Here is a 21,998-nt window from a genome sequence, read left to right as displayed (position 1 = left end):
GTACTGGTATAGAGACAGACAAGTAGACCAATGGAATAGAATTGAAGACCCAGAAATGAACCCACACACCTATGGTCACTTGATCTTCGACAAGGGAGCTAAAACCATCCAGTGGAAGAAAGACAGCATTTTCAACAATTGGTGCTGGCACAACTGGTTGTTATCGTGTGGAAGAATGCGAATCGATCCATACTTATCTCCTTGTACTAAGGTCAAATCTAAGTGGATCAAGGAACTTCACATAAAACCAGAGACACTGAAACTTATAGAGGAGAAAGTGGGGAAAAGCCTTGAAGATATGGGCACAGGGGAAAAATTCCTGAACAGAACAATAATGGCTTGTACTGTAAGATCGAGAATTGACAAATGGGACCTAATGAAACTCCAAAGTTTCTGCAAGGCAAAAGACACTGTCAGTAAGACAAAAAGACCACCAACAGATTGGGAAAGGATCATTACCTATCCTAAATCAGTTAGGGGACTAATATCCAACATATATAAAGAACTCAAGAAGGTGGACTTCAGAAAATCAAATAACCCCATTAAAAAATGGGGCTCAGAACTGAACAAAGAATTCTCACCCGAGGAATACCGAATGGCAGAGAAACACCTGAAAAAATGTTCAATATCCTTAATCATCAGGGAAATGCAAATCAAAACAACCCTGAGATTCCACCTCACACCAGTCAGAATGGCTAAGATCAAAAATTCAGGTGACAGCAGATGCTGGCGAGCATGTGGAGAAAGAGGAACACTCCTCCATTGTTGGTGGGATTGCAGGCTTGTACAACCACTCTGGAAATCAGTCTGGCGGTTCCTCAGAAAATTGGACATAGTACTACCGGAGGATCCAGCAATACCTCTCCTGAGCATATATCCAGAAGATGCCCCAACTGGTAAGAAGGACACATGCTCCACTATGTTCATAGCAGCCTTATTTATAATAGCCAGAAGCTGGAAAGAACCCAGATGCCCCTCAACAGAGGAATGGATACAGAAAATGTGGTACATCTACACAATGGAGTACTACTCAGCTATTAAAAAGAATGAATTTATGAAATTCCTAGCCAAATGGATGGACCTGGAGGGCATCATCCTGAGTGAGGTAACACATTCACAAAGGAACTCACACAATATGTACTCACTGATAAGTGGATATTAGCCCCAAACGTAGGATACCCAAGATATAAGATACAATTTGCTAAACACATGAATCTCAAGAAAAATGAAGACTGAAGTGTGGACACTATGCCCCTCCTTAGATTTGGGAGCAAAACACCCTTGGAAGGAGTTACAGAGACAAAGTTTGGAGCTGAGATGAAAGGATGGACCATGTAGAGACTGCTATATCCAGGGATCCACCCCATAATCAGCATCCAAACGCTGACACCATTGCATACACTAGCAAGATTTTATTGAAAGGACCCAGATGTTGCTGTCTCTTGTGAGACTATACTGGGGCCTAGCAAACACAGAAGTTGATGCTCACAGTCAGCTAATGGATGGATCACAGGGCTCCCAATGGAGGAGCTAGAGAAAGTAGCCAAGGAGCTAAAGGGATCTTCAACCCTATAGGCGGAACAACATTATGAACTAACTAGTACCCCGGAGCTCTTGACTCTAGCTGCATATGTATCAAAAGATGGCCTAGTCGGCCATCACTGGAAAGAGAGTCCCATTGGTCTTGCAAACTTTATATGCCCCAGTACAGGGGAACGCCAGGGCCAAAAAGGGGGAGTGGGTGGGCAGGGGAGTGGGGGTGGGTGGGTATGGGGGACTTTTGGTATAGCATTGGAAATGTAAATGAGCTAAATACCTAATAAAAAATGGAAAAAAAAGGATGACATTGTTACTGTGAGATTTACATGAAATAACATAGAAAAATAGTGATACACATTTCTCAGCTGAATATTACTATTATTTCAGTATTATTAGTTTTATATATAGGCAAGATAATCAATTGACATATATTTATTAATTATTTATTACATAATAGGTCTTGTGCCTTATTTCATGTATATATTAAAAAAAAATAGCAACTGAGCTAGACATGGTAGTACCTGTAATCACAGCACACAAGAGCTGAGGCAGAAAGATAGCAAGTTCAAGGCTACTATACAGCAAGACCCTACCTCAAAAATTCAACTGAATATAGATAAAAAATCAACAGAGATGAAGATGAATAGTATTCAACTTTAAAAAGACAAAGAAATAGATAAACCAATCGGTAAAGTGGGAAATTGAATAGATCCCTAGTGCCTATGTCAAAAATAAGCCATGATAGTGGTATATGTTTGCAATCCCAGAGCTGGGGGAGGCAGAGACAGTATCCAGGGGATTTGCTGGTCAGCTGAGCCTAGCCTATGTCAACAAAATGAAATTTGGCACCTACAGAATGATACTCAGGGTTGCCTTCTGGCTTCCAAATGCATACTCATGCTGGAAAATTCAAATATGTGCACACACACACAAACACACACACACACACACACACAGAAAGAAATCTGGTCATGTCAAACAGCATGAATGAACTTAGATGAACTTATGCTAAGTGAAATGCAGTCAAGGGAAGATAAGTAATGAATGATTTTACTTCTATCAGTAATAGCTAAACTTGTTACTTGTGAGATGAATTAATAGATAAAGCATTTGCTCATAAGCACAAAGACCTAACTAAGTTCAATTCCCTAGAATCCACATTAAGCTAGATGTGGTATAGTGCATCTGTAATTCCAGTGTGCCTATGGCAAAATTGGAGGCAGAGACAGCATAATCCCCAGAAGCTTGAGGGTAACTAGCCTGGTTTACATAGTGATGTGTCCCGACCCACAGGACACAGTTATTCGGGGGTCCTAGGGGGACCATGCCTGAAAGAAAAACGGGCAGGAAAGAAGGAGCAAGACCAAGCAATGATTGTCAAGATCTGTTTAATGTGAGCAAGGTTACAGAATACAAGTGGTAAGAAGGAGGAAGTAAAGAGGGAGAAACTTGTCCATGCCTCAGCCGGGGGGCAGGGGTGGTTCTACAAGACTGCCCAGGAAGGTGATATCTACTCTTAGCTCAGGGGACATTCTGTGGTTTTTCACAGGAAGTTTGGAGATACTATTATCTGATCTTGATGTTCTGTCAGCTGTCCTTTCAAAAGGTCAGACATTTCTCAAGAAGGGAGGGAAACTTTGGCTTATGGCTCAGTGATGGCCTCCAACAGTGATCAACATGAGACCCTGCCTCAAAACAAGGAGGAAGGTGAGAGTTGACACCCAAAGTATTGCCCAACTTCTATGATTTACTATGGCATTCATGCACTCACAAACATTCACAGACAGATACAAAACACACACACAAACAAACACAGAAAGAGAGATAGAGAGAAATGGACTTTTTTAAAAAAAAAAGTTGAACTTACAGAAGCAATAGTACAATAGTACAAGGATATTATCCAGGAGCCAGGGACTGGAGGAAAATGAATATTTTCCCTTATGCATGGTAAGTGCTAGAGAGCTTCTGTAAAACATGGGTTGTAAATAACAACATTGTATACTTCAAGTTGATTATGTTAATAGATTTCAGGTTAGCTATCCTTCCACCAGAAAAACTATATAACCCACAGCCATTCAAACAAAATCCCAAAGAGACATAAGCAAATTTTGGGAGAGGTTATCTGTGTGTATCATGTTGATTATAGTTATACTATTTATGTATTCCAAACTCTCAAATGGCACCCATTAATATTTGCAGGTGTTTGTTGATTTTAGCTAAAAAAAAAAAAAAAGTTGTTAAAACCAGGTCACCTTGGGCACAGAGTAGGCGGACACCCCCCAAGTTCCCCAGAGCATTCTCCACAGGATCTTAGGACCTCTGGTGAGTGGAACACAACTTCTGTTCCAATCCAATTGCACGGGACCTCAGACAGCATTAATTAGGGAAGCAGAAAACCCGGACTGACCAGGGTTACAAGTCCCTTCCAGCCCCAGCACTAGGTCACCTTGGGCGAGGAGTCAGCAGACACACCCAAGGTACCCAGAGCACTCTCCATAGGATCTTAGGACCTCTGGTGAGTGGAACAAAACTTCTGCCAGGAGGCAGGTTCCAAAGCCAGATATCTGGGCAACTTCGCTGCAAGAGGAGAGCTTACCTACTGAGAGTGCTCTGACCACTGAAACTCAGGAGAGAACTAGTCTCCCAGGTCTGCTGATAGAGGCTAACAGAATCACAAGAGGAACAAGCTCTAACGAGAGACAACTATAACAACTGACTCCAGAGATTACCAGATGGCAAGAGGCAAACATAGGAATCTTACTAACAGAAGCCAAAACCACACACCATCATCAGAACTCAGCACTCCCACCTCACCCAGTCCTGGGCACCCCAACACACCCAAAAAGCTAGACCTGGATTTAAAAGCATATCTCATGATGATGGTAGAGGACATCAAGAAGGACTTTAATAACTCACTTAAAGAAATACAGGAGAACACTGCTAATGAGGTACAAGTCCTTAAAGAAAAACGCGAAAACACAACCAAACAGGTAGAAGTCCTTAAAGAAAAACAGGAAAAAACATCCAAACAGGTGATGGAAATGAGCAAAATATAAAAAGCAAAGTAGACACAATAAAGAAAACCCAAAATGAGGCAACACTAGATATAGAAACCCTAGGAAAGAAATCTGGAACCATAGATGTGAGCATCAGCAACAGAATACAAGGGATGGAAGAGAGAATCTCAGGTGCAGAAGATTCTGTAGAGAACATTGGCACGACAATCAAAGAAAACGAAAAATGCAAAAAGATCCTAACTCAAAACATCCAGGAAAGCCAGGACACAATGAGAAGACCAAACCTATAGATAATAGGAGTAGATGACAATGAAGATTTTCAACTTAAAGGACCAGAAAATGTCTTCAACAAAATAATAGAAGAAAACTTCCCAAACTTAAAGAAAGAGAGGCCCATGAACATACAAGAAGCCTACAGAACTCCAAATAGACTGGAACAGAAAAGAAATTCCTCCCGACACAAAATAATCAGAACATCAAATGCACTAAATAAAGATAGAATTTTAAAAGCAGTAAGGGAAACGGTCAAGTAACATATAAAGGCAGGCATATCAGAATTACACCAGACTTTTCACCAGAGACTATGAAAGCCAGAAGATCCTGAACAGATGTTATACAGACACTAAGAGAACACAAATGGCAGCCCAGGCTTCTATACCCACCAACTCTCAATTACCATAGATGGAGAAACCAAAGTATTCCATGACAAAACCAAATTCACACATTATCTTTCCACAAATCCAGCCCTTCAAAGGATAATAACAGAAAAAAAATACAAGGACAGAAACCATGCCCTACAAAAAATAGAAAATAATCCTTTAACAAACCAAAATGAAGGTAGTCAAAAGAACAGAATGGCAACTCTAACAACAAAAGTAATAGGAAGCAGCAATTACTTTTCCTTAATATCTCTTAATATAAATGGACTCAATTCCCCAATAAAAAGACATAGACTAACAGACTGGCTACACAAACAGGACCCAACATTCTGCTGCTTATAGGAAACCCATCTCAGGGGAAAAGACAGACACTACATCAGAGTAAAAGGCTGGAAAACAATCTTCCAAGCAAATGGTCTGAAGAAACAAGCTGGAGTAGCCATTCTAATATTGAATAAAATTGACTTCCAACCCAAAGTTATCAAAAAGACAAGGAGGGACACTTCATACTCATCAAAGGTAAAATCCTCCAAGAGGAACCCTCAATTCTGAATATCTATGTTCCAAATGCAAGGGCAGCCTCATTCATTAAAGACACTTTAGTAAAGCTCAAAGCACACATTGCACCTCCCACAATAATAGTGGGAGACTTCAACACACCACTTTCATCAATGGACAGATCGTGGAAACAGAAACTAAACAGGGACACAGTGAAACTAACAGAAGTTATGAAAAAATGGATTAACAGATATCTACAGAATATTTTATCGTAAAACAAAAGGATACACCTTCTTCTCAGCACCTCATGGTACCTTCTCCAAAATTGACCATATAATTGATCAGAAAACAGGTCTCAACAGATACAAAAATATTGAAATTGTCCCATGTGTCCTATCAGATCACCATGGAGTAAGGCTGATCTTCAATAACAAAATAAATAATAGAAAGCCAACATTCTTGTGGAAACTGAACAACAATCTCCTCAATGATACCTTTTCAAGGAAGGAATAAAGAAAGAAATTAAAGACTTTTTAGAGTTTAATGAAAATGAAGACAAAAGAGACCCAAACATATGGGACACAAGGAAAGCATTTCTAAAAGGGAAACTCATAGCTCTGAGTGCCTCCAAAAGAAACTAGAGAGAGCACACACTAGCAGCTTGACAACACACCTAAAAGCTCTAGAAAAAAAGGAAGCAAATTCACCCAGGAGGAGTAGAAATAATCCAACTCAGGGGCGAAATCAACCAAGTGGAAACACGAAGAACTAGTCAAAGAATCAACAAAAAGAGGAGCTGGTTGTTTGAGAAAATCAACAAGATAGATAAACCCTTAGCCAGACTCACTAGAGGGCACAGGACAGCATCCTAATTAACAAAATCAGAAATGAAAAGGGAGACATAACAACAGATCCTGAAGAGTTCCAAAACACCATCAGATCCTTCTACAAAAGGCTATACTCAACAAAACTGGAAAACCTTGATGAAATGGAAAAATTTCTAGACAGATACCAGGTACCAAAGTTAAATCAGGATCAAGGTAATGATCTAAACAGTCCCATACCCCCTAAAGAATTAGAAGCAGTCATTAATAGTCTCCCAAACAAAAAAAGCCCAGGACCAGATGGGTTTAGGGCAGAGTTCTATCAGACCTTCAAAGAAGATCTAATTCCAGTTCTGCACAAACCATTCCACAAAATAGAAGCAGAAGGTACTCTACCCAATTCATTCTATGAAGCCACAATTACTCTGATATCTAAACCACAGAAAGATCCAACAAAGATAGAGAACTTCAGACCAATATCCATTATAAATTTCGATGCAAATATACTCAATAGAATTCTCTTTATCCAAATCCAAGAACACATTAAAACAATCATCCATCCTGACCAAGTAGGTTTCATCCCAGGGATGCAGGGATGGTTTAATATATGAAAATCCATCAACATAATCCATTATATAAAGGAACTCAAAGACAAATCCACATGATCATCTCGATAGACTCAGAGAAAGCATTTGAAAAAATCCAACACCCATTCATGATAAAAGTCTTAGAAAGATCAGGAATTCAAGGCCCATACCTAAACATGATAAAAGAAACCTACAGCAAACCAGTAGAAACATTAAAGTAAATGCTGAGAAGCTAGAAGCAATCCCACTAAAATCAGGGACTATACGAGGCTGCCCACTTTCTCCCTACCTATTCAAAATTGTACTTGAAGTCCTAGCCAGAGCAATTTGACAACAAAAGGAGATCAAGGGGAATCAAACTGGAAAGGAAGAATTCAAAATATCACTATTTGCAGATAATATGATAGTATATATAAGTGACCCTAAAAATTCCACCAGAAAACTCCTAAACTTGATAAACAGCTTCGGTGAAGTGGCTGGATATAAAATTAACTCAAACAAGTCAGTTGCCTTTCTCTACACAAAGAATAAACAGGCTGAGAAAGAAATTAGGGATACAACACCGTTCTCAATAGTCACAAATAATATTAAATATCTTGGCATGACTCTAACTAAGGAAGTGAAAGATCTGTATGGAAAGAGCTTCAAGTCTCTGAAGAAAGAAATTAAAGACGATCTCAGAAGACGGAAAGATCTCCCATGCTCATGGATTGGCAGGATCAACATTGTAAAAATGGCCATCTTGCCAAAAGCAATCTACAGATTCAATGCAATCCCCATCAAAATTCCAACTCAATTCTTCAACGAATTAGAAAGAGAAATCTGCAAATTCATCTGGAATAACAAAAAACCTAGGATAGCAAAAACTCTTCTCAAGGATAAAAGACCCTCTGGTGGAATCACCATGCCTGACCTAAAGCTTTACTACAGAGCAATTGTGATAAAAACTGCATGGTACTGTTATAGTGACAGACACGTAGACCAGTGGATTAGAATTGAAGACCCAGAAATGAACCCACACACCTATGGTCACTTGATCTTTGACAAGGGAGCTAAAACCATCCCTTGGAAAAAAGATAGCATTTTCAACAAATTGTGCTGGCACAACTGGCAGTTAATATGTAGAAGAATGCGAATTGATCCATTCCTATCTCCTTGTACTAAGGTCAAATCTAAATGGATCAAGGAATTCCACATAAACCAGAGACAGTGAAACTTATAGAGGAGAAAGTGGGGAAAAGCCTCGAAGATATGGACACAGTGGAAAAATTCCTGAATAGAACAGCAATGGCTTGTGCTGTAAGATCGAGAATTGACAAATGGGACCTCATAAAATAGTAAAGCTTCTGTAAGGCAAAAGACACCATCAATAAGACAGAAAGGCCACGAACAGACTGGGAAAGGATCTTTACCTATCCTAAATCCGATAGGGGGCTAATATCTAATATATATAAAGAACTGAAGAAGGTGGACTCCAGAAAATCAGATAACCCCATTTAAAAATGGGGCTCAGAGATAAACAAAGAATTCTCACCCAAGGAATACTGAATGGCTGAGAAGCACCTGGAAAAAATGTTCAGCATCCTTAATCATCAGGGAAATGCAAATCAAAACAGCCCTCAGATTCTATCTCACACCAGTCAGAATGGCTAAGATCAAAAATTCAGGTGACAGCAGATGTTGGTGAGGATGTGGAGAAAGAGGAACACTCCTTCACTGTTGGTGGGATTGCAAGCTTGTACAACCACTCTGGAAATCAGTCTGGCAGTTCCTCAGAAAATTGGCCATAGTACTACCAGAGAATCCAGCAATACATCTCCTGGGCATATATCCAGAAGATGTTCCAACTGGTAAGAAAGACACATGCTCTACTATGTTCATAGCAACCTTATTTATAATAGCCAGAAGCTGGAAAGAACCCAGATGCCCCTCAATAAAGGAATGGATACAGAAAATGTGGTACATTTACACAATGGAATACTACTCAGCTATTAAAAAGAATGAATTTATGAAATTCCTAGGCAAATGGATTGATCTGGAGGGCATCATCTTGAGTGAGGTAACCCAATCACAAAAGAACTCACATGATATGTACTCACTGATAAGTGGATATTAGCCCAGAAACTTAGAATACCCAAGATATAAGCTACAAAGCACATGAAACTCAAGAAGAATGAAGACCAAAGTGTGGACACTTTGCTCCTTCTTAGAATTGGGAACAAAACACCCATGAAAGGAGTTACAGAGACAATGTTTGGAGCTGAGACAAAATGTTGGACCATCTAGAGACTACCATATCCGGGGATCAATCCCATAATCAGCCACCAAACGCAGACACCATTGCATACACTAGCAAGATTTTGCTGAAAGGACCGTGATATAGCTGTCTCTTGTGAGACTATGCTGAGGCCTAGCAAACACAGAAGTGGATGCTCACAATCAGCTATTGGATGGATCACACGGCCGCCAATGGAGGAGCTAGAGAATATATCCAAGGAACTAAAGGGATCTGAAACCCTATAGATCGAACAACAATATGAACTAACCAGTACTCCCTGGAACTCATGTCTCTAGTTCATATCTATCAGAAGATGGCCTAGCCGGCCATCAGTTGAAAGAGAGGCCCATTGGACTTGCAAACTTTATATGCCCCAGTACAGGGGAACGCCAAGGCCAAGAAGTGGGAGTGGATGGATAGGGTATGGGTGGAGGGTATGGAGGATTTTTGGGTTAGCATTGGAAATGTAAATGAGGAAAACACCTAATAAAAATTTTTTTAAAATTTGTTAAAAATAAATCTCAAGGTTGAAGAAAGATGCTTGGCATGATCCTGGTAGATAGTCAGGGCCAACATTAGCATTTAGAGAGTTTTTGCTTGTTTATGAGATTTTTTTTTCTCTTTGCAGAATAAGACGTTAAGACTATTGGAAAGGATTAGGAGATAATGTGGGCCTGGAACACAAGCTAGAATTTATTAGAACATAATGGCACTAAAATAAAGGAGATGAGAAGAAATTTAAGACAGTCTTTCTTGGACTGAACCTTTCCTTTTTTTTTTTTTTTTTTTTTTTTTTTTTTTTTTTTTTTGGAAAGGCGGCCTTCAGATTCTTGAGAAGAGAGCGTTTATTTTTATTCATTCATTTGTGTATGTATGAACTTGATGAAACATCCATCCATTCAGCAATTTGTCTTAACCATCTTTAGGACTCAGGGCATAGTGATGAGCAGAACACGAATAGGAACTCATATTTGATCTGCTCTAAATGGGATTTGTGGAACCTCCTACATGCTAAGACACCTGTGATAACTGAACCTCTGAGTTAGAATGTGCAAATTCCAGTCCTCCTCCCTGAATCCTGTTCCTTCCTGGTTGAACCTCAACCACCACTTTTGGTCAATGTCATACTAGTCTCAAATGTTTGGGTTTCCTGAGTATCAGGGGAAAAAAAAAAGATTCATCCAGAAAAGGAAAACTGATGGCATGATAAAGGAGAAAAAATTACTCAGTCAGCATCAGGGTAGGGATGTATACTCAACACATTTGACTAATGAATTTGAAGAGTAGTCTAACTTGTAAACCTATATGAACAATAAACTTTTAATGGGCCACTGTGGTGGCATGAACCTATAATCCCTGCACTTGTAAGGCCAAGGCAGGAGGATTGCTGAAAATTCTTGGCCAACTTTTAAGTCAATGCCAACCTAGGTTGCAACATGAGACTTAATCTCAACATTCCTTCTCCTCAAAAAAGAAATAAATATCTTAGTGAAACAAAGTCAACTCACTTGGTTGCTGGTTGGCTTTGGCTTGATAGTCCTATGAGCATGATAAGTAATTTCAAACTATTGTGGTCACTTTATCTCAGAAAAGTATAATTTTCAAATTGCTCCTTTACAGCATGATTTATCTACTTATTAAAAACTATATGGCAATACTTAAAATTAACTATCACCTATCATTTGAGAAATAATCATTCTAATCATGTTTCTCTCACTGCAACAAATACCTGAGATAGTCATCTGAAAAAAATAAATGCTCTACTTTCAGTTTATAATTATTTGGCTCTCTTATTTAAGCCAATGGAAGCATAATACTTTATGCCAGAAATATATAACAGAGGAAGCTTATCTACCTCATGACAAGGGAATGAAAGACAAAGAAGGGAGACAATGAAATGGCTCAGTGGATAAAGGCACTGGTTGCCAAGCCTGAGTTCAGTCACATAGTGGAAGGAGAAAACTGTTTCCCACAAGTTCTCTTCTGACCTCCACACATACTCACACAATACAACAAATAAATGAATGAATAAATAAATAAATAAGTGTAATGTTTTTAAAGGTGAAGGATGAAGGAAGGTGGAAAAGAGGAGGAGATGACAGTGAGAGTCTGAAATATGTTTTATATATACATATATATATACATATATGTATGCAATTAATAAATGGTATTTTTTTAAAAGGAGAGAAGAATTTAGGGTCTTTTCATCCCATTTCAAATACATGTCTCCAATCACATCTTACTTCATACTATACCTTAACTTATAAGGACACCTACCCTCTTCCAAAAGCATTAAGCTAGAGACAAAGAACAAAGTCTTTAAACATGAGATTTTGGATACAATTCTAAAGTCAAACTATAGTATAGCTTTATAAGACTTACTTTATAATCACTGAGACTTATTTTCTTATACTAGTCAACATGGGTTTCCCTTAAGAGAAAATATTAGAATATTTTCCTTAAAAAATAATACTCTTGGTCCTGAAGATGTAGCTCTGTGGGGAGAAGAGAAGCCCCTGTGTGAGTGAAGTCCTGAGTAAATATGTAGTATTGACATGGGCATCACCATGTCAAGGACTCCAGAGCCTCAGACCCATGGGAGAATGACAAAGCCTTCTATTTCCCTTACCATGGGGTGAAGCTCAGAGGACAATGCCAACATCTTCTTTGAGATTCTCTGGGTAAATGTTGGCAGTGTGTGCAGAAAATGTTCACGAGGTTTTCTTCACCTGAATGTTAAGAGCCTTTAGCATTCTCCACTACAGTGTCTGTTTCCACTTAGAATAGCTTAAGCTGGCTCCTTGTTCAGCAGTATGTAACAACCTGTCTCTTTGTTCAGCATTATGCAACTCTCTGTTCAATCTATATAATAAACATGACAAACTTTCAGAATGGTGTGGCTTCTGATGCACAAACCCAGTCCACCCAACCCCATCTTTCTTTCCCTGTGTCTGTCTTTTCTTTATCCCCCACCTTCCCATTTCTAATCAAAGCAAGAGAAAATAAATTATAACTTCATATATTGCATCCTAATTACTGTAATTTAAATGTTAGATGATATGATTGTTATGGTTGTCAGGGTTTGCACAGGGTTGCACTTCTTAGTTCTTGGCTGCTTATCCTAAGAATTGAAAATAAAGGCTCACAGATTTTGCAAAAGAAGCAAGATAAATTTACTGAAGCAAAGTCATAATGCAGATTATAGGGGAATCCACTGTCAATTTTGACAGCAGGCCACATGAGTAATGATTATTCAGGGCCAAATTAAGGTTCAGGGTTTTATTTTGTTTTGTTTTATTTTGTTTTGTTTTTATGGAGTTCAAGACAAGGGGAGCTAGTTACTAAGGAACATAGTTTGGATGGTTTTCTATTTTGATTTACTGATTAGTTTATATAATCATTTCTCTGCTCTGCTTATTTCTTCTCATAATGCACCAGAATTTAGTATTATACAGGCCCAATTACACATAGGTATAAAAAGGTTAGTAAGATACTCTTCCTAAAAGGTTACAAAAGAACACAGTATGTTGAAATGTTGAATATAAACTGTCTAATTTTGGTTGTTAACAGAAGCAGGGAAAAAATATATATATTTATATACATATATATAAATTTTTCAGATATGGGAGTACATGTAACCCAAAGCATGTGGGGAGTTGAAAGAGTTTGAGGGTTGCTAGATGTATTGTTTGGAGAGGATTTTGTGTGCATTTAATTGTAGTTGAAGGAACTATACTGTCAAGTGCATTACTGTGGGTGTATATGTACATAGCTCCAAAATAGATGGGGGTCCATGGTACTTAACTGTCTCTTATGCATTTGTGCATTGTTAAGGCACTAATAAAATATTTTTCTCAGCTGGTTGTGGTGGTGCCTGCTTTTAATCCCAGAACTCATGAGAAAGTTTCAGAGACATCTCTTTAAGTTCATGGCCAGTCTAGTCTACATAGTGAGCTCCAATACAGCCATAGCTACACAGTGAGACCCTGTTTCGAAGACAAACAAACAAAAACAATATTTTTATATTGTTTCTAAAACGTGGTGTGTGGTTTATATTTATTGTGGATCTCAATTTGAATTCAGCACCCACACGAAACTAATGGATTTCATATTGGGTAGACTAGGTTGGAACCAGCTATAATTACTGTTGAATTTTAGTTATATATACTTTGCACTTTCTCAAGATACCAATGATGGAATATAAGATTTAGTTAGTTTTTGAGACAGTATTTCACATAACCCAGGCAGTCTTTGAACTTGATGTGAATCTGTCCTGATTAGGTTTTTTTGGTTTTGTTTTGTTTATTTTGGGGGGGTTTTCCTTTTGTTTGTTTTTTGGTTGTCTTTTTTTTTCCCCTATAGTTCTTTATGTAGAGCTGAGGCTTTGTGAACTTTTCATCATCCAATTTGTCATGTCCATTGCTGTGATTTCTGTTCATCTCACATTTGGGTAGTCATGTTGGTGAGACTTTATAGCTGTAGCTTCTGATACTGGTAGAAGTCACAACTACAAAGCAAACTCCCTGATCCTCTGGCTCTTACAATCTTTCTGCTCCCTTCTCTGCCTTGTTCCCTAAATCTGAGGCGAGAAAGTGTTTGGTAGATATGTCCATTGAAATGATCAGAATTACCATACACATCTCAATAACTTTAAAGATCAGTTACCACAATTACCCAATCAAAAACCACAGACTGACTGAATGGATGGAGAAATAAAATTTATCTATTTGCTGCCTACAAGTAACAGTTCTGAGTTTTAAAGATAGGCACCACCTTAGAGTAAAATGATGGACAAAAGTAATCCAATCAAACAGGACCAGGAAGCAAGCACTATCTGCAGTAGTTTGCACAGGTATGGCTCCCATAGACCGCTGTGTTTGAATGCTTGGCCCATAGTGAGTGGCACTATTAGGAGATATGGCTTTGAGTAGTTTGGGCTTTCTACAGAAAGTGTGTCCCTGTGGGGGTGGGCACTAAGATCTCATATGTATGCTCAAGTCTGGCAAGTGTGATCTAGTCTCCTCCTGACTGCCTTTGAAATGTAGTTCACTTCTGCTGCCTTTGGACTAAGATATAGAACTCTCATCTCCACCAGCACCATGTCTGGTTACACATTGCTGTTTCCCAACATGATGATAATGGACTGAACCTCTGAACGTGTAAGCCAGATCCAATTAAATGTTTTTCTTTATAAGAGTTGCATTGGTCACAGTGTCTCTTCACAACAATGGAAACCCTATAAGGCACTGTGGGAACTAAAAAGGGGGCCCTCGGGAAGAGAGGAAGGATAGACCCATGCCCCACCAGAGTTCTATCTATGTTTTGGTCAGGCAGACGTGGGAGGGCTGCCAGACTCTTTCCACTCAAACCCGGGTGGGCATCCAAGCCTCCGACCCACTCTACGAGGGGTGGAAAAGTGGCAGCCCAACCTGGGAGCCCTGTGACTACTTTCTTAAAGCCCCAAGGTTATAGGAGAGAGGGAAGAGGGAAGAGAGACTCCCACACTGGTGAGAGTGAGCACAGCAGATCTTGACTGGAGCACAGGAAGGCCTTCCATCTGGAGATTAGAAATGGCTCATTAGGAGAAAGCCTATCCCATCCTCCAAGCTCAGTGGGCCTTGATGAGCAGAGACATTCTATGGTTTTAGAGCTTTATTATAGAAAGGCAGGGAGAAAAAGAGAAGAGGAGAGAGAGGGAGAGGGAGAGGAGAGGAGAGGGAGAGGGAGAGGGAGAGGGAGAGGGAGAGGGAGAGAGAGAGAGGAGAGAGGAGAGAGGAGAGAAAACAAAGAGAGAGGAGTGAGAGGGTGAGAGTGAGAAGTAAGAGAGAGGTGAGGAGGGGCCTAACAGCCCCTTTTATGGTCTTTACTGTTGCTAGGTAACTGGGGAGGAGTTTAGTCTGAAGATCAGAAGTTTGGGACATTGCCTACATGACTTCTAGCCATGCTTCTCTTGTGGGGACTGTGGGGGGTTGGTCACTTAGGCAGGAGCCAGAGTTCCAGGAGCATGAGGGAACACCTACTGTGTCATGTAGATGAATTATCACCCTTCTGGGGTTCAGACCTCAGCTCAACTGGAGACAAGCCTGTCTGTGCATAGCCCAATGGCCCACAAGGCACTATCCTATTATCTGACAAAAATAGACTTCAAACTAAACATAATCATATGAGATGAAGGGACATCTTATTTTAATCAAGGAATAAGTTAACTGAAAGACATTACTGCAATAAACATATATTCACCAAACTCTGGGATGCCCAATTTCATTAAAAACAAAACAAAACCCTACAACTGGACTTAAAGACACAGGTGAACATAATTAATAGTGGGTAATTTCAATTTCTCCACTAGATTGGTCATCTAGACAAAAAAAGAGAAATATCAGAATTAATTGACATCACACATCAAATGAACTTAAAAGATATCTACAGAATATTCTATCCAAACACCAAAGTGAACACACTCTTTTCAGCAGCACATAGAAGCTATTCTAAAATAGACCACATTCTGAGACACAAAATAAATCTTACATATTTAAAAATATTATAAGGTCACTCTTTGTATCCTATATGAACATAATGCAATAAAACTTAAAATTGAAAAATAACTGGTAAATACAAACCTTTCATAAATAATGAAACTCTTCTATATTAAACAACTCATTTCTGAATGATAAATTGATAAATGATAAAGAAGAAATCAAGGAAGAAATAGTAAGGATTTTATGAAATTAAATGAGAATGTAAACACAACACAGCAAAACCTCAGGGACACACTAGAAGCAGACCTATGAGGGAAATTTATAGCTTTAGATGCCTATATTTTAAAAAATAATTAGAAAGATCACAGCAAATAGCTTATTGATACAAGTTTAAAAAGTTGGAAAATTAAGAGCATTCCATTTTTAAAACTAGATCTTTGAGAGTTTCACACCATGTGTTTCAATTATATCCACCTTTTCCACAAACTCCTGCCAGCTCCATCTCCCCTTTTTCTGTTCACCCAACTGTGTATTCTCTTTCTTAGTTTAACCATTGAGTACAATATGTATTACCTATTAGATATCAACATTCTGAAAAAAATCTTATGATTTTGATCAATGGATGGGCCAAGAGTTTGATACAATGTAATAGCAAACCCAAGTGCGTTTATGTCATCAAATCATCTCAGTAAACTAAACATACAGGAAACCCTCCTTGCTTAAAGGATTATCTACAAATGTTATAAAGTAGCATACTTAATGGGGAGAAATGGGAAATTTTATTCCTATCATGGTAAATAAGGCAAGTATATCCTCTCTTACTGCTACTATTAAGCAGAATTCTAACCAATACAATAAGATAATAAGAAATAAACCAACTATTCAGACAGGAGAGAAAGAAAACCCTGTACATACAGATAGCACTGTTGACATAGGAAATCCCCAAGCCCTACATCTCCTATAATTAGTGAGGATAGCAAGGCTGCAATAAACTAAAGACTTTTCCCATTTCTTTAAGTACTAGGAATTTTGATCCAGGGTCTTGAGCATGTTAAGCAAATACTAGCATCGAGCCTCATCTCTACTCCACAATTTGATTTTAAAACGAGCTTTGACAATTTTATAAATGTGTTTTGATCATATCTAAGTCATTTTCTCTACTACAAAACAACAATGAACAAATGAAATTCAAAATATAAAAATATTACCAAATGCTGCCAAACTGCATTCTACATGTTTGTGTTTATAGCATATATTTGTGCTGCTCTCAGTTTTGGCCAGATAAGTTTCTTTTTGCTGTCAGTCATGGTTAATGCTGAGGCTAATAAATGGTCAATGTGTATAATATAAATAATATGGAGTGCTGAATTGTGGAGCATCTATATGTATATCTCACTATTCAAAAGGTCAGGGAAGTTTGAGTAATGGGACCAGGAAGTATGTAAAAGCCAGTGGATAGAGAACACAGCTACAAAGGGCTGACTTCTGGATATGGCATACCAGACTTGCAAATAAGAACTCACAGCTGCTAGAATGCATAAGACCAAGTAGTCAAAATTCCAGCATGCATGAATGCAGGCATGATCCCTAAGGCCTCATTCATATCAGAAGAGCTGATGCCAATTGATGGCTATCAAGGGCTGGAGAGTCACTCTGTCAGAGACATTGCCATTATTAGGTTACTCATGCCCCAGTGGATGGCCACATATCCATGAAGATATAGATAGCACTAATTGGATTCAGATGTCTATTAGTAACAATAAAAAAGGACATGAAGTTAGGAGGGAGATGGGGGCACTGGGAAGAATTGTAGGGAAATAATAATGATAGATATGATCAAAATATATTATTAGCACCAGTTTAAAGAATAATACTTCAGATAAGTGGGTTAAAATGAGACAACAACTATGCAGAAATCTTTAACAATCTTAAAAAAAAAAAACAAAAAAAACAAAAAAAAAAAAAAAAAACAAAACAAGCCCTTTGGACTCCAGCAGATTGTGAGAGAATTCCAAATGTCTGACATTGAGCTTTTTACACTGATGAATTTTGGGTTTGATTTGATTTGTGATTGTGCCATAATTTTCCCCTCTAGGAGTAAGAAAGTATGTAACTTATATTTTATTTTACAGGAGTCTACAATTATGAAATTAAAATTTCAGTGAGGTTTTAGATACTTCAAAGAGACTGGAATAGTTTTTGAATGACTTTGGATGTTCTAAAGAGACTGAACTTTTAAAGTGTTTAAACTTTTGAAGACTATAGGACTTAAAGTTGAAGTATCGTATATTGTGATATTAATATTAACATACCACCTTGGGGACAAATAAGTGAGGAAATGTTACAGGTGAATAGTGATCTATCAAGTTGACAAGGAGTCACTTGTGCTGAAGAGTTTAATATCAACTTAAGTACAAACTAGAGTTCTTTTAGAAAAGGGAACCTCAGTTGAGAAACTGCCTTCACTAAATTAACCTATGGGGAAGATTATGGTGTATTTCCTTGATTGTTGCTTTGGAGGGCCCAGATCACTACCTGAGTGACACCTTTGACATGCTGGCCCTGGGTGTCATAAGAAAGCAAGCCGAGCAAGCCATGAGGAGCAGCCAGTAGGCAGCACTCTTCGGTGACCTCTAGGTACCTGCCCTTCAGCTTCCTGCCCTACACTCATCAATTCTTGCCTCCAGGTCCCTGCCCTACTTGAGTTTCTCTCTTGACTTCCCTCAGTGATGGAAGTGTAAGGTAAAATAACCCCTTTGGTCCCCAAGCCACTTCTGATCATGGTATTTGGTCACAGCAATAGAAACTTTAACTCAGATAGACAGTGGTGAGTTGTAAGTATCTGGTGAATGTCTAGGATGCCCCAAAGACATTTTTCTACTGTCCCTATACAAAGTACTTAGTTCACTTACTGGTGTTAATTTCTTCAGATACTATGAATACATTAGCCCCAACTTCCTACTGCTTTTGTTTTTTTCAGACAAGGTGTGAGTTCTACGAGTCTTTCTGCCATGATTTCTGATGCCAGCTCTCACTGTAAACTTGGCTGCGAGTAGTCAGTAATACTCATCACAGCCTCTAACAGCTTAAGCCAGCCTAAATACTTGACTGCTTCAAAATGTCCTCAGACAGACTGATAAGTCTATGACCCTTGAACTTAGACACCAACTGTCTCAGAGCACAACAAAATATAGGAAATTTGTTTGCCAGAATGGAATAAATAGTTTTTGTTCCAATTCCCATTGAAGTATTTATTCCTATTTGAAACCTAACAAGTCAAATCTTTACTGTTCACATCCCTATCTACATTCTGGTCTTCTGAGTTCTTATTAGAACCACTCATTAAACTGAGGTTAAATCATTTTAGAGTGTCTCTAGCCTAAATCTCAAATTCTTCCAAATTTCTCCCACAAATGGGTGCCAAATATCTAAAAACTACATGATTAGGTTAACAAAAATGACATCAAAAATAGGAACAAGATGCCTTTCACTGGATGAATTAAAAAGCAAGGTATGCTACATTTTGTGTAGTAAAATTAATATTTTAATTGCTTAATTAAAAATTAATTAGTATTTAATTAACCCATAAAAAACATACTTTGCACCATCATAGAGGTGATACTTAAATGAAAATTGTTAAGTGAAATAAACCATTCTGAAATGTGGTTATAATTATATGACATGTTGGAATAAGGAAATATATGTAAAAAGAGTAAACAGTAGTTGTTAGATATTTTGAGGTTCCAACAGGGATTATATAGACAAAGTACATAGAGATTGCTTGTGTTAGTAAAATTATTGTGTGTGACCACAATGATAAATGCAAGACAATAAGCATTTGTTAAGTACCACACACCATTATAGTCAATAAAGAATGAAAGTTAATGCATACAAATTGAAAAAAATAAGGAATATATGAAATTTTATGGTGGAATAAAGAACACCATAAAAGCAATTTATTGCACATGAATAAAGTAACTTCATTGAATGGAGGAGAGGAACAAGGTACTGACCTATGTAATTCTGAAAATGAGAGAATTCTCTGTCTAAAAACAGAGGAACTATTCTCTTATTCATTGGTTTCCTCTACCCCAGGAAGAACAGGATGATAATTCTGAGATCACGATATATGCATATGAAATTAAACAATTATGTAAATGACTGGAGTATAGTCAGAGCTTAGTTTCTCACTGTTGGAAAAGGGGATTATAAATAAGCAAGGAAAATTGGATAGAATGATCCATGTGGTGATGGATAGGAGATGAGCACATATAACTTAATACAGCTGTGAAGAGTTGGATATACTATGCTTATACCCAGGGTTTTCTTGAGTAACAGAACTTATAGAATGAATAAGTTCAATTCTCAGTACCCACATGGCAGTCCACAATTGTCTATAACTCCAGTTGCAGGGGATCCAATATTCTCATAGAGACATACATGAAGGCAAAACACCAATGTGCCTAAAATAAAAATAAATATATATTTTTAAAGGAGTGATTTATTAGAATGCTTTACAGGCTGCAGTCCAGGTAATCTAACAATGTTTAGCTGTGAGCACAAAGTCTAAGATTCCAGTAGTTGTTGAGTTCATAAAGCTGGGTGTCTGAACTGGTCTTTATTATACACCAGAATCCCAAAGAGATAGGCTATATTTCCTTGTTAGCAAGGGGAGGACAATCAGGCAAAGAGGAAAAGCTTCCTTCTTCCATATCCTTATATGAGATTACAGCAGAAAGTGTGGCCCAGATTAAATGTAAATCTGAAGTACTTTAAAGATCCAGACTAGAAGTGGTTCCATTCACTTCAAACCAAGCACCCTCCCCCAAGATAAAACATCATCAAAAATATGTTTTAGTTCCAAATGTAGTAATGTTAACAACCAAGAATAGCTATCACATATATGTATGAACATCAATGTGTGTGTGTGTGTGTGTGTGTGTGTGTGTGTGTGTGTGTGTGTGTGTCTTCCTGTTCTGTCAAATTAGAAGGGAGAGCAAAGCAATGGCATTATAGTAGCAATGACTATATCTAGTTGTCATTCTTTTATTTCTTTTTTTTTAAGATTTATTTATTTATTTATTTATTTATTTATTTATTTATTTATTTATATGTAAGTACACTGTAGCTATCCTCAGATACTCCAAAAGAGGGCATCAGATTTTGTTACAGATGGTTGTGGGCCACCATGTGGTTGCTGGGATTTGAACTCCGGACCTTCAGAAAAGCAGTCGGTGCTCTTAACCACTGAGCCATCTCGCCAGCCCCCCATTCTTTTATTTCTAATATGGTTCTCTAATAAAAGGAACTAGGAGCTTGAAGAAATGTTTGATTTGGGGACTGGAGCAGAAATGAGTCCAGAAGATCTTGTGGCTCTGGAAAGGTAAATGAGGGCTAACAAACCAATCAAACATGATAATGAGCCCTGGCTTTCAGTTCATTTTAATAAAGTCCTAGGAATGAGTAAAGCATTCTGAGTCAATTTGTGTGGGTACTTTCATACAGAACTCTGAACCAGGGGAGAAAGGCTGGGGAGTTTGATGGGATAAAAGGAAAAATGAAAGCACTCTTTAATGTAGCCATCCTTAATCTTTTATTCTTGATCACTACTATGTGAGTTGCTCCACCATGCCTTTCCTGTGTTGATTGACTTTGAAAGTCTTTGAAAGTTAAATTAATCTTTTTTCCTTGAAGTTGTTTATGCCACATAATTAGTCACAGTAATATAAAAGTGCCTAAAAAATATAGGCAGTATCTGATTGAAAGCTATTAATGGTCAAGCCTAGAACAACTGAGCAAGGAAATGAATGAAGCAGTATTAAATTATAAGTGAAAGTCCAAAACAAACATTTGTAAATCAACATCAACATAAATGATTGAATAAATAAATGAGAACAGATAAACAAATTACCTGGACTGAAGAAGTCCAAATAGTTTATGTAGACACTCCCCACAGTGGTAGAGTTTGACTATTTATTCCATCAGTATGACTTGAAGTTACAAAATTGCTTCCAAGGTGTACCACTCAGAGAAGGAAGATAAACACTGAGAAAGGTAACAAATACTACTACAACCTGATAATATTAATACCAACAATGTTCATCATACCACAGTGTA

This window comes from Mus musculus, chromosome X, assembly GCF_000001635.26.
Source record: "Mus musculus strain C57BL/6J chromosome X, GRCm38.p6 C57BL/6J".
NCBI lineage: Eukaryota > Metazoa > Chordata > Mammalia > Rodentia > Muridae > Mus > Mus musculus.
This window is presented reverse-complemented; position numbering follows the sequence as displayed.